At 46.7% G+C, this 14,404-nt stretch overlaps 1 pseudogene across 1 annotated transcript in view; it reads right to left on the minus strand.

Annotated features, from left to right (window-relative positions):
• Positions 1 to 14,404, minus strand: part of LOC147360526 (serine/threonine-protein phosphatase 4 regulatory subunit 1-like) — a 74,119-nt pseudogene that overhangs the window by 2,824 nt on the left and 56,891 nt on the right. The window contains exons 12-20 of the transcript XR_015140052.1: positions 14,134 to 14,319; positions 12,378 to 12,839; positions 10,338 to 10,531; positions 7,043 to 7,111; positions 6,016 to 6,198; positions 5,623 to 5,785; positions 4,619 to 4,719; positions 2,439 to 2,559; positions 1,505 to 1,638 (exon numbers count right to left, since the gene is read on the minus strand). The product of XR_015140052.1 is annotated as a serine/threonine-protein phosphatase 4 regulatory subunit 1-like (transcript). The remainder of the gene's footprint in view (positions 1 to 1,504; positions 1,639 to 2,438; positions 2,560 to 4,618; positions 4,720 to 5,622; positions 5,786 to 6,015; positions 6,199 to 7,042; positions 7,112 to 10,337; positions 10,532 to 12,377; positions 12,840 to 14,133; positions 14,320 to 14,404) is intronic.

A 14,404-nucleotide genomic window follows, 5' to 3' on the forward strand; every position in this document is an offset into this window, starting at 1 on the left:
CTTCTGTATGTGTTATTGTAGGGTTTTCTAAATCTTTAATGAAAGCACACACAAGAAAATTGATTTTTCTTAGACAAAATTAGTTGGTCCCTTTTCCCTTTATTTCATTGTGGACTGTCTGAATCTCAGAAAAAAAAAAAAAAAGAATTTTAAAATAAAAGCAAATGTCTCTCTTTTACCCTTTCTCCACAAAATAGGATTTTATCTTTTTATCTTATCTTCTTGATAAAAGCCTGCAGTACCAGGCCTGTGGTTGGTGAATTTGGCACTAACTCTGCCCCAAGTTTGCCCTTCTACAAGTAAATGGCCATGGTTCCCCTGTGATAACCCCTGCAGGCCTGCGGCAGCCCCTCGTGAGTTCTTCAGTGGGGAAGGCGGGGCTGGTTCCCAGAGACAGAAAGGGGGGTCTGGGGCCAGGGTCAGGCGGAAGCCAATCCCAGCTTTTACTACACTGTTGGCAAAGCTGGGTGACAGGCACACAGGAGTTCACTATGCTCCTCCCGCTCCCTGTGTGCCACAGGGTATGTGCCTGAGGAAAAGTTAAAACTGTTAAAATAGCACTTTAGCAGAAAACAAACAAACAAACAAAATCATGGTTTTATACTTCCTATGTGATCCTGAGCAAGTTACTTAACCTCTTTGGGCTTCAATTCCTCCAACTAAAAACAAACTGGAAGTGTATGGGCACACCGAGCTCCACACCGGGGGGACCTTCCTGTCAGCATCAGAAGCGTTGGCATTAGATGTGGGATGAGAGGCCTGACACACACAGGCGATCAAAAGTGGCAGCCACCGTCCCTAGCCAAACACAATCATGCCCGTGTTTCTGAGATGCTGGGTAGAGAGGGTGGGCTTCCCACGTGGCACAGTGGTAAAGAACCTGCCTGCCAACGCAGGAGATGCCAGAGATGAGGGCTCCATCCCTGGGTCGGGAATATCCTCTGGAGGAGGAAATGGGAACCCACTCCAGTACTCTTGCCTGGAGAATCCCATGGACAGAGGAGCCTGGTGGGCTACAGTCCATGGGGTCGCAAAGAATATGACACGACTGAGCAACAATTAGAGAGGGCTCCCTGGGGACCTGAACTTCACCTTAAAGAGATGAAGCTGTCTCTGCCCCACTACTCTGTTCCTCACTGCCCCCACCCCCCACTTCCCCAGAAGCAGGACCGGACATGACCGGAGCAGGGTCTGGACCTAGCCCCCACGCACTGGGCAGCAGGTGCCAGGAGAGCAGGAGGTGGTTCCCACCCTGCTACGGCATCAGCACGCCGGGCACACAGCAGGTGCCCGGCTGCTACCCACAGAGGACTGCACAGAGGGGCTGCAGAACCCTGGGCAGGTTCTTTGCCTGACCAGGCTGTGGCGTGAGGGGGCCTGGTCCGCTGATCCCCAAGCTTCTGGCCAGTCCTCCAGGGCTGGGATCCTTCGCCTGGTGCTGTGCGTTGACGTCACACAGGAAACGTATGCTCGTGCTGGATGCTCCCCTGGGGCCCCTGCCAACCTGACAAATGAAAGCAAATGCTTGCCTTCCGACCCACTTAGAACAGTGCCGGAACCGTGGGATGAGTTCACGATGAAACTGAATCCCAGTGCACTTCCACTGTTTGAACAGAACTTCTGCAGAATTGCCACAACCTGTGAAAAATATTAGAAGAGCAAATTTAAAATGCTGCCATCTACTTGAATTATGAATACTACTCTACACGGAAACGAGACATTTTTATGCACCGTTCCACTTTTAAAATGAATTTATAAGCACGGGAGAAAGTAATTTTTGTCACAGTGATCATTAGAATACAGAGGAAAAAAGATGTTTAAATATATGGCATTTTACACACACACACACACATAAAACCCTTCATAAAAAACAGAATTTTAAAAAGGGAATGGCATTAGAAAAATACATTATTAATCTTAAGATTCCAAATCTGAGAAAATGTCCCCTTGCTAACTAAATCATTACCTTTCAGAACATGTCATTTTTATAACATTTTAACACCATCAGAGTACCTTAGTAAATCGATATTTTCAAGTGGGTTTTTTTTTTTTTTTTCTCAGTGTTCAGCTGGTATAAGCTCACATAAAACAGGCTCATCTTTTCTTCGCTGGAATCTACTTACTAACTACTTTTTTTAATAAAACCGTGTTAGAGAATCAACCCAATCTATGTTTAGAAGAAAACACTAAGCCACTGTTTAAAGGGTGTGATACATAAAGTAATTTACCTACGATTTTCATACTCAGGCACACAGTTAAACCAAAGAGCTAACTTTATATTAATAAAACTATAATACAGTTTCTAATTTTAAAATAAAAGCTGCTTTCATGAGTAAATGGACAAATTAAGCCCAGATAAAATACAGGAGTTAAAATGGAAGAAACATAAATATTCCTTTTTCTAAAAATCATAAACAAAAAGGGCCATGATTCCTGACTAATTTGAAGGAGATTCACTGAACCTCAGAAACTTTATCTGCACACAACTTTAAGGCAATGTGCATTAAATGATCATAAACATAATTGGGATTATGGAGTTCCAAAATCAGTATCAACTGTCTGAAATTAAAAAGAAAATAAATTATGAAATGTGAAAAACATTATTTATCTCTTTACTCTCATTTCATCTTACAGACAAAAATAGCCGGGCGTGAGATCAACGGAAGCTGAGGGAAAATGGCTACGCAAAGAAAAGTGAAGAAAAACAAAGAAATCTTAATTCTTCATCTCTCTCACGCACACAAATCAAACCAAAAGAAAATAAGTTAGACTTTGTAAAACAGAGGTTGAGAAATTTATGAATAAGGGCTTTAATCTTTCAACTTTAGGTTATCATTTCGAAAACACATAAAACTTTTAAATATCAGATAACATAAAAATAGCCAGGACGCTGAAGTTCCCGAAGATCAGCAGATCAAGGGGAAACCAAACGAGGTTTCCCGGTCGCCGCAGCCCCGACGCTGCAGACTAACTGCTCTGCCTGAGCTCTCGGCTCGAGCGCTCGCACGAGGTCCGCTTTGGGAGAACCGAGCCGGGCTCCGCGCTCCCGGGAAAATCCATCACCCGCCGGCGGGAACAAGCCACCGCCAGAGAGCTCTCTCCAAGTGGGGAAGGGGAGAGGGGAACAGAAACAAACGGCATGATTTCCACCCTGGCAAAGGAAACGAAATTAAAGAGTGATTGCGTGGAAGTTAGAACCAGAAGCCAGGGGTGCCGATGAATACTTTCATATCAAAAAAAAAAAAAAAGCACTGTTTTCAGAAAAATGATACCAGTATCGTGGGCACGGAACACACAATTTATATCGGTGGGCTTCGGCTTCAATAACCACCGCACAGATGTTGGCAATAACGCCGTCGGGCGAGGCTAGTCGGCTCGGCCCGGCCCGGGAAACGGGTCCTCGCAGCCAGCACCGGCACCAGCACCGGGTCCACACCGTGCCCTCCCTGGATCGCCGGCCCCGGGAGGTGGATCAGCCGGTCCCTCGTCCCGACTCCATCCTTGGTCTCCGGCCCCCCGTTCCCGGTTCCTGCCGGCCTCGGGCCCCAACCCCACCCGGGGTCTCGGTCCTCGCATCCCCATCGGCGCCCCCGACCCGGGGGAGACGGTTCAGCCCAGCCTGAGGCGGGCCGCGCCGAGTTTCCGCATCGGCCGCTAGAGGGCGCGATGCCTTCACGGAAAAAAACGTGGGCCTGTTTTTCTCAGAAAATGCGCCGGGAACAAGGCATAATGACTCAAACCTCAATCTCTCAAATTAAGCATAATGATTAAGGATCACAGCGAAGAGAAAATCTTTTCGTTTGCCCCTGGCATCGGCCAAATCTTATCCCGAAGAGCTGCAAAATCCTGATGGATTTCTACAGGGAAGACAATTATTTGAGAGATTTCTAGTTGAGGGCAAGAAAAATGAAAACAAGAGATTACAGAAATAAATCTTGAGGAGGTGAAAACTAACACCCAAACAACACCACCACAAACAAATCTACTCAATACTGCGGAAAGCACATTCTACACCCCAGGAAGGAGAATTATTTAAGGGGACAATTTCACTCTTCTGCAATCACCAAGACCTTGAACATTCTTCTTGCCGGCACACAATGGAGTTAAATAACTCCTTCACACACAAAATGAGCCACCTTGGGGGACGTTTTTATTCAATAATCACCTCATCTGGGTTAGACTTTCTCATCTCTCTCACTGTAGCATAATTTTCTTTAGGAGCTGAAGTGTATAAACCACGCTGTGTCCTTAAACAGAGGGTTACACTCAGAATGTTCAAGAAAGCTTTGGCAAAAACTGCTCCGATTAATAGGAGAATATTGAAGAGCGAGTGATTCATCTTTTATTTGGTTCGAATAAATTGCCTTATAGAACAGCAGAACACTCTAATTCCAAAGTGACTCTCGCCCTGTCTGCCTCTGAAAATGAATGTCTCCCCGGAGACTGTGGTATTTGTAACTTAGAGCTTTGGAATTCAGTTTATCCCTTAATAAAAACATAATCTCTTTATCCAGAAGAAGACTCTTACTGCTACTTTAGAAATCAATTATAAGGTAGGGAAATTAAGAATTATTCCATCTAATTTGCCTTCTCATATCCCCGAACAGGTTTTACTTACTCTGCTAGTTCATATGGAAACCTCCAATTCCTGTTGTTATCGGTCACTACAAATTCTTGAAGCTGATAAAGATATTCTCTCCTCTTGTCTTCATGAAGCAACTAGTTTTTAAAAATTTACATATAAATAAGAATATATAATCCTCCAGAATGCCCCCCAATACTCTGTTTTCTTATAAACTTCAGGTTATACATCTGTCCCTGGCCATAGCCGTATGTCTCCCTGACGCCTGTGTCTCCATTACCCAGAGTGGCTGTGAATTAGCTTTGCTGTGAACACACGGACAGTGCCTCCCTGACTGCTTCCAACCTTTCCCCCCCGTTTCGTGTATGTGCTTGTGTGTTTCTACACGCCCTCCACTCTTCCATCTTTCACAATTTCCAGCCTGGAAGAAAAAAAACAACAACAAAAAACCCAGGCCTGTGTGTGCTCGGGAGATAATGCCACGCTGCTTCCCAGGGAGGAGGCGCTGCTCGCGCGCTCTGTGCCCACACCAGCCAAGCAGCAGGCGCCCAGCTCTGTCAAGGGCAGCTCCCGGTCGTCTGGATGCGACTAATTAGTTTCTTGAGGTCATTTTTAAACTCTCAGTTTTACACTCATCATTCCTTTAGGAGGGGAGAAAAAAAAAGGCAAGGAGGCAATCAGCACCATCTTGCAAGAAAAACCTCTTCATGCAGAACTGAGATTGGATTTCAGCCGGGCTCTTCCCTTAGATGACCCCGGGCAAGGCACACGCCCCGGCAGCCCAGCTTCTCCTTTCCCGGAGTGTAATTCTCTATGGCATTAGAACTCTAAGGGACAGGGGGATTAGGAGGAAAGACAGAAAAATATTTACCCACCACTGAAAGAATGCCCACTTTAAGACTGTGGATGATACGTTTCAACTGAAGAAACCCAGACAGCTGCTTTTTTTTTTTTTTTAACTGAATCTATACCTACCCAGGGTTTTAAAAAATTGTATTGAAGAGGGGAGGTTTGTTTATTGTTTTAACCCTTCTCCCTACCTTTAGAAAATCATACAGGTGTTTGAGGACTCCTATTCATACTTCATCCAGGTCCTTTAGAAATCCATTGAAGACGGGTAGCAGGTGGGCTGCTGTTAACTGATCCCCAAAGATCACAGCAAGCTCGTGGAAAGAGAAGGCCAGGGTGCACTGGACTTTCCACGGGGTGGACCACAGAAGGCAAGCAGAACTCAGTGTTATCAAGAGAGTAGGTGGCATTTCTGGAGCAAAACTGATACTGCCAAGTGCTGACCACTTAAGGCTCTATTTCATCAGAGGCCAGTAAACACGCCAACGTCGGCCACAAAAAGCACAGGTCAGTGGGCCTGGCCGCAGCTTCCCCGTCTCCTAATTAGCTGTTCTGTGCCAGCCTCTGCAAAGGCTCCTTTTACCTGCACGTCGGAGGCCAGCGTCTTATATGTACCTTTCAGGCAGTGCCAGTTCTGCCGGCCCAGGGTGAGCGCCACCCCCAGGCAGGCTGCAGGAGCAGTGTTAGGCTATGTTGGTATTGACGGTCTGTGCTGCTGGGTCGGTCATGGACACACACTGATCTAGCAGGGGCTGAGGTTTTATGTCCTGGGAAATGGGAGAGAAAGGAAACCATCGTGCTTGTAGGAGAGAGGGAGAATACTCACGAAAGACAAGGTGGTTGGAACTTAAATGTGAAAACAGCCAAGCAGAGACGTAAGAGGGAGGAGAGGCCTGGACCGACTTCTGGTTTTGCAGGGGGGTGAGTTTTCAACCTGGACGCAAGTTAAAGCAGGATCGTTTCCAAACTGGTCCAGCACCATGTCACAGAGCACAGTCGAAAACATCCACGTCTGGTTAGACTGGTCCAGGAAGCTCCGGAGAATGCAAACCCTCTCCTCTTCTCCTATAACTGCCCCAGCCTCTATGGCTCGAGGCCCTCACTCTGCTCACTACTACCTTTTTCCAATGGATGGAACGCTGCCTTCTTAAGACATTACCCACTCACCTTTTCTCTGTAAGGACAATGGGATTCAGTGATTACAAACCTTTAAGAGAACTTCCATAGCACAAGAAACTAGCCATGAGGTAGAACAAAACCAAACATGGTTCAACAAAGGAAGTTGTCAAAAAGTTTTCAGACCGAAAAAAAAAGGACTTAAATGGTTTGCATAAATAGACATTAAACATTAATGTATACGTGTCAAATTCTTTTCTCATACTTCATTTTGTTTTATTAAGATACCATTCTAGATTGTTCAGAATACTTTAAACACTACTTGAGAATTTACTTTTTTTTCAGTTGGAGAGGAAATATTAGCAACAGAGATTATGAACTAAGATATGTCATTAATATTGATGGAAGAAAAACATTTGGCTCCAACAGCCATTCTTAAATTTAACTTCCAGATAATGTAAAATTTTGAGTTGCTTTTCTTGTCAAGGAACAAACCTGTAATTTAGATTTATTCTCTTCGAAGGGACTGGGGCCCATCACCCCACTGCCAGGTCTGCCTGGACCCTGCAGACAGAGTGGGCAGGTTAGCAACACAGTCCAAAGGAGGAAGCCGCCCTACTGCTGCCCCTTCAAAGAACCCTCTTTCAAGGCCAGAAATGACTTCTGCAAACCAAGGCCAGAGCTCCCCCTGAAGTCAGTGGCATGTCTCTAGATGCAAAAAAATACATTTGCAAGCTCATATTTGATATCGCACAGGTCACTCACTGAAGGTGCATCTTACATTCAAGGCTGCTTGAGGCTCTTACAAAAGACAGGCTCCCGTTGGTGGGTACCAACAACCTGAGTCTGCATTCACCCTTCTTTAAGCCCCAGGATCCCCGGGATGGCTAACTGATCAACAGTCACACGTTTAAAGCATAGACCACTCCAGAAGGCAGAACAAGGTTTGTAGGAAATGGTGATCAGTACCCCCAGCGTTTCTCAGGAATGGGAGAGTGCCTCCCGGCTGGACTCCAGAGAGAGAGCGTGGACAGTGAAGGGGAGGACCCATTTAATCTGAGTGAAAAGACACGGCTGATAAAAGAGTATTTACTTAGGAAACTGTTCTCAATTTTCACATGTACAAACACCTCTAATGTTTGCTGATGAACCTTTACATTAGGTTAACAATTAAAATGAGCAGGACCGTCCGGCGGTGACATATTGGTCTCTGATCATTGATTAACTGAGATGGACCTGACCTTCTCCTTCAACCATAACATGGATTTTCCTACTTGCACTTGAAATGTCATACTGTCGACTAGCTTAATGGATTCTGACAAATCAGCTCAATATATGATCCGGGAAAGTCGATTAATACACCGATAGATGCTTCGCTTGCTCTGAGGCATACTACCAGAACCTTCAATTCCCAAGGTTTTCACTGAAATGTACCGCTCATCTTAATAGAGGGACATGATAAAACAGAAAATATTTTGATGTGATAACCTAAGACCTCAATTTCTCCAAGTTAATAAATTCACAGAGATTAATAAATAATAGATCATTTCTCTTCCTCCAGGAATTAATTTTATTCCCAAGTCTTCAGTGCCATCATTACACACAGAACTTACTCCTGGAGCCAAGTTAAGGTTTAAGTAAACCACTCCAAGTCAAAGCAACCCCAGAAGGAGCTGGGAGGTCATTTCCCCAGAAAATCACCAGGCAGTCAAAAGAGACAAGTGGGAAGAACAAGACCCTCTTTCCCCGGGACAGCTCTGGATTGAGTCGGTGCACAAAGATGGTAGAAAGGGGAGCTGGACCAGGGTCAACACAAGGGCTGAGGGAACCAGTCTCCCAGCTTCACCTCCTCTTCTGCCTCATTACTTAAGCTCTTTGAGGTTTTTTTGTTTGTTTGTTTTTTCTTCTTTTGCAACTAGAAGCATCCTGACTGACCCCTTAGGAAACCAAGGGTCAAGTTCAAGCTGCCTGACATACCTCAGGATAAACCAAAAGCCCAGCTATGCAGACCCTTCAAGATCCATCACTCAAGAACACCAGCTTGGAAGTGTCTGTTCTTTCGTTTCTGTTTTCATGCCCATGTATGACAAAGAAGCCCAAAGAGTACCACGTCTCCCACCAAGATATACATGACCACACCTTTCCACTTAACACAGATGGTTTTTATACTCCAGGCAACAAGGGTAACAATATGAGCTTTCTTGCCTATTTTTTGAAACCAATCAGCAAAACAGGATATCATCTCATCCCTTACTAGTCAAAGGCAACCTTAACGAATTCTTAAACATTTAGGATTTGGACTGTTGTCATTCGTCTTTTGTTTTGCTTTACTGGAGTGAACCAATGGGGGTAAAGGGAGGTGGTAAGTTAGTTTAATCATGAAAACCAAAATATAAACTGTGAGAATGGACAAACAATTGGTACTCTGGCCCTGGAGACCACAATTTTGAAGATTGCCCATCACAGCCCATACACATGAAAGAGTACCAACACGCCATGACTTTATGAGCACAGATTCCTCGCTGATTTTAATTCGATAGGCTTACCATTACCTGGGAAGGGCCCCAGCTCAAGGGGGTCCGCGTGCAAGCTTAGTAGGAATTAGGAAGGCATCAGAGCCTCGAACCACAAGCAAGCTGGAAGGCTGGAGAAACTTAAGGTGAGAAATAAACGCCAAATCATATGATATAGTTTATGTGTAGAATTTAAACAAAAAGGTACAAATGAACCTCTTTACAAAACGGAAGTAGAGTCATGGATGTAGAAAACAAACATAGGGTGGCCAGGAGACAAGGCAGGGGGAGGGGTAAACTGGGAGACTGGGGTTGATATAGACACACTACTATAGGTAACTAGCGACGATCCGCTGTGTAACTCAGGGAGCTCGACTCAGTACTCTCTAATGGCCTACGTGGGAAAAGAATCTAAAAACTAGCGGATATGCCTATATGTGAAACCGCTTCACTTTGCTGTACATCTGAAACTAACACACTGCACAGCAACTATGTTAGCTGCTCATTCATTTCCTACTCTTTGTGACCCTCATGGACTGTAGCCCACCAGACTCCTCTGTCCATGGAATTCTCTAGGCAAGAATACTGGAGTAGGTTGCCTTCTCCAGGGGATCTTCACAACCCAGGAATCGAACCTGGGTCTCCTGCATTGCAGGCAGATTCTTTACCACCTGAGCTACCAGGCCAATAATTTTTTTTTTTTTTTTAAAGAAAGAAGTGCTGGGCTTCCTCCTTGCCCTAGACGTGGAGTCCAGGTCTCACCTGGGCTGGCTTCAGACTAGAGGAGAAAAAGTGATGAGCTACTGGCTTTTCAAAATCTCTCCCCCAAGAAACAGCATCCACCACCCATCCTGAGCAGCCAGGTGTGAAAGGAGGCCCACAGGACAGGCTGGAGGTGACACACAGCTTGAAGGCCGCTGTCAACTTTACATTCTAGGAGCTGCATGAACTCAACTTCCTCTCATCACTGAAAGATGTGAATGTCGGTCAGCGGTGAGATGGAGCCTTTAGACATTTAATTCCCCCCAAAGAAGCAGGTCTCGTCATCTCTGGGGAGGGGGGAAGGCGCTTTTTGGTCTCCCACCTCTGTTTTGTGGAGGAGAGTCAGTGTTATCAATCACCCCATTGATTGGTTGTCTAGTTATCCAACACATGACCTTAAGAATAAAATTAAATTTGCCATTTATCATCTCTGCCAGGATATATTAATAAAAGAAAATGCGGCTTTGTGATTTCTGTCACATCCTCAGTGACAGAGGGACAGAGCAGAGACTTACCGTGCTTGCTAATATCCTGGCTGCGGAAAGCTCGCCCCACGGTGGTGAGGTCAGCTGGGGGCCCTGGCTGTCAGGGGCAGGGATGGGACCTGTCATGGACACTTCACTTGGCCCTTCTCTTGGCTGGTGCTAGGCCTTGTTCACAGAGTCAGGCTGGGCAGCTCTCTGTGCAGCTGATAATCCCTGAACTTGAGCTGCAGGAAGAGAAGTTTCGAGAATTTTAATAACTGGATTTGGCTTTACAATAAGACAGGCTGGATGCAAACGTGCTGCACAAGCACAGCACCCCCATCCCGCCTCCCAGCCCCCGCACGAGCTCTCGCTGAGATGCTGAGGTTTACAGACATTAACTTTATTCCAGCTAAACACCAGCCATGCACAGAGCATCAAACCTAAAGTCGAAAAGCCTCAACTGGGAAAATCAGAGTTTAACTTCATCATCTTTCACAGAAAGACAACACAGTGTCCTGAACACCGCTGTCTGGGAGGCCCAGAAGCACAGTGGGCGGGGGTCCCCCATTTATAAAGTGGACAGCTGTTGGCCCTGCCACACACACATGCACATGCATGAGCTGAGGCGATCTTCATGGATGGCTGAAGACCTCGCTCCCAAGCCCCCAGGGCTACTCGCTCTTTCTATCCTCGACTTGACAACTTGAGGCTATCCTAACAGTGAAGATGACATATTTCACGTGCCTTTCTATAAAAACCAACTCATGTTTCCAAGGCCCCGGCTCCACACACATAGCACTCCCTGCATCCTGTTTTCCACCAGTGAAATCCCAGACAGTCAATGAAATATTTGGAGCTTGCAAAGACCACACCCCGCCATGGCTAGGGCACGAATCCTCAACGTGGGGTTTCTTTCTGAATCTTTGGGGTCCCAGATCCCTTTGAGCACTGATGAAAGTTGTGGGTCCTTTCTCACAAAGAGATTAAGTCCGCATCTGCATGCAGGATTTCACAAATGCTTTGGGGAAACTGGAGGAAACCTCTGAACTCATCCCTGACTTCTCGAGATGATAGACTCCTGGCCATTGCCTACAGCCCGCCTCACATGTCAGCTGCTCTGCCAGGTCTTCTCCCAGACCCTTCCTCTGCCCCCAGGAGGGATGGCTTCCTGGCCTGTGCACCCGCCCCTGCCCCAGCCCCTGACACTCCCTATGCAGGGGATTGTATCCACAATCCCCTCAACCAGGCCATAAGGGCCTTGTGTGTCTGTCATCACAGCCTCAGCACCCAGTCCAGGTCCAGGCACTGAATAACTCAGCTTTAGAAATGCATTTTCCAAGAACAGACCTTTGTCTATAACTATTAGGAGCGATATGTTACATGTGCTTGATCCTTCAGCAAACGCTGAGTTAATTTCCTTTATGAATTTAAAGACACAGAATAATCACAGGGCTAACTGGATTTTCACATTTCCTTTCCCGAAAGGCTTCACAAATCTTTGCCTGGCAACAGCAGCAAGTGTTGTTTTTTTTTTCCAGTTTCCCCAACTCAGGGAAGAATACAAATCTAGCCGTGTTTAGAGAAAGAAGAGGCGTGATGATGGATATGGACCGCAGGGCCTGGCTCCCAGATCAGACACTCTGTGGGAACACTAGTCACGGCATGAAAAATACCCCAGAGAAGAAGTTGTACTTTTCCTGGCTGCACAAAGGCAAACATCTTCAGCTTTAGGGGAGGGCTGAGTTAACAGGCTCTGAAAGGGGCACTGTCCTTAGCTGTTCATAACTAGAAAGGGCATTGTCACACAGGAAGTGACAGAACCGGGTCCAAGGAGCTAATGAAATTTCCACTGCTTAGGACGTGCCTGAGAACTGCCTGCTTTTACCTGAAAGCCGGCTCCAGTTTTGCAGGCATGGCTGAAAAGCAAGGAGGTGAAACCCCTGCTGGGACCTGCACAGTGGGATCCCCGGGGTGACGGCAGTGAGGAAAGACTGAGCCAGGCTCCCCCTGCACTACCCTCCCCGGGGGGGACATAAGGGAACGCACAAACAGAGAAAGATGCAGTTTTCTCTCATCACGATGGACAACAGTTATCTTGAATGCCTGGATCATGCATCATGTGCTCTTGCAAGCTATCCAGAACTCTCTGGATTCCGCTCCTGGCCACATAGCCCCTGTGCATGGCCCCGGGTGAAATCCCACCTTCCTCCCGTGGCCAGCCTCACTCAGCAGCAGCTCTAAGTCCTTGCTTGTGTCAGGGAGAGGAGTTTGCCAATAAAAGGAAATTATTGAAAGCATCTTCAGGACACTCTGGGTAGGCCCAGGAATCCGGTCGAGGAGGGCCATGGATGGGGAGGTTGTTAACACTGGGGAGCTTTGTGGCCTCTGGGGGAAGACTGGTCAGCTCGGCTCCAGCCAAGACAGAGTTCTCCACCAGGCCACCAGAGGAGCTACTGACACGTGGGAAGGTGTTGGTGTCTGTGGACAGGCAAAGACAGAGTTCTCTGGGCAGAGCTGGCTCTGTCTGGCCTGGCTGTGCTGAAGTACGTTAAATTGAGGGAAGCAAGTTTTTAGCGCCGTACAACAGACTGGAGATTGAGGGCATGAGGAGAAGGGGGTGACAGAGGATGAGATGGTTGGATGGCATCATCGACTTAATGGACATGAGTTTAAGCAAGCTCTGGGAGATAGTGAGGGACAGGGAAGCCTGGTGCACTGCAGTCCATGGGGACGCGAAGAATTGGACACGACTGAGCAACTGAACAACAAACAACAACAGACTGGAAGGAAATTGGGAAAAGGTGAGGCCCACGTCCTCACAAGCCAGTCCTCCCATCTACCTGGAAACCCAACCTCTCAGGTCTCCTGGGGCCAGAAGATACTAACCTCACAGAGAACAAGAGGCCCAGTCAGTACCCTCGGACCCACGGGGGGTACTTTGTGCACTGAAAAAGGCACAGGAAGGTGCAGCCAACCCCTCCACCGTGCCCAAGTGGTGCATGAGCCCTGGCTTCGGTGCGCTGGCACCCCTTGGCATGGCAAGACTTCTTGCACTTACTGCTCATCAGTCCCTCCACCAGGGGGCAGGCGTTAGAAAATAAAAGGTGTGGGAGCTGGTAAGACCTGGCTACTCATGAGCCAGTTGGAAAGTCTTGATGAGGAAGACATGGCGCCCCAGGCCTGACCTTCAGCAAGAACTCAGTGAATCTTGGTGAAGAAAGGTGGAAGGAAGGATCCACCATCCCTACAGAGCATCCATACTACCTGAGATGTGAGTTACCTCCTCTCACACTGCTGAGTAACTTTAACACTGGAGAGATGCTTGTGAACCATCTCGAATGGTCTGCTTAGAGTGTATCCATCATCTTCAGAGGGAAGACAAAAAAAAAAAAAAAAACCCAAGATCAATCACTAGAATATACAAGAAATACAGTGTAGGGCCGACAAACAGAGGGTCAGGAATGTCCCCTTCATGTGCATGTAAAATCCTATGGCACAAAAGTCTATTTGGGAGACTTCACATTTTCCCTGTGTGAATTGTCCAAAGAACTTCATTAATCAAATGGTAAAAGAAAATTTTCTTTATAGGTTATTTAATCACTACTCTCAATGAATATTTTATCTAAATTTAGGAGACAGTAGCTTCATTATTTATAACCCAGTAGTCATGTTTCAAAATCATTATTGCAATTACTTTTTGCTTCTTTACATAATTAAAGCTCTAATATTCCATCTTGCCCAGAAGGTCACTGTTACTAAAACTCCAGACGAGATAATTGCTAGAATTTTAGGTGGACGCTTGAGGTGAATCGGGGACCCTGATAATTATCCAGCTGAAACTCACCAGGCGGAGGCTGTGTCCCCACAGCCGCCTGCACCTGGTAGCCCAGGCTGATGTCTGAGTCCGAACCTGGAGCCAGTGGTCAGATGTTCAAGGTACCATCTTCCTGAATATAGAGGCCAGCCCTGGAGGGCTGTTTGGCAAAGTGGACATGAAGGGGCCCAGGGACTGGAAGGCAGCCTGGAGCACCTGCAGCCAGAGAGGGCTCAGCGGGTACGGGGTCTGATTCACTTGATTCCAGGTGGGACAGATGGCTAACCACCAGACAACTCGC

Source organism: Bos grunniens, chromosome 13 (assembly GCF_055505025.1).
Source record: "Bos grunniens cultivar Pamir isolate PY7600 chromosome 13, Bosgru_T2T1.0, whole genome shotgun sequence".
Taxonomy (NCBI): Eukaryota; Metazoa; Chordata; class Mammalia; order Artiodactyla; family Bovidae; genus Bos; species Bos grunniens.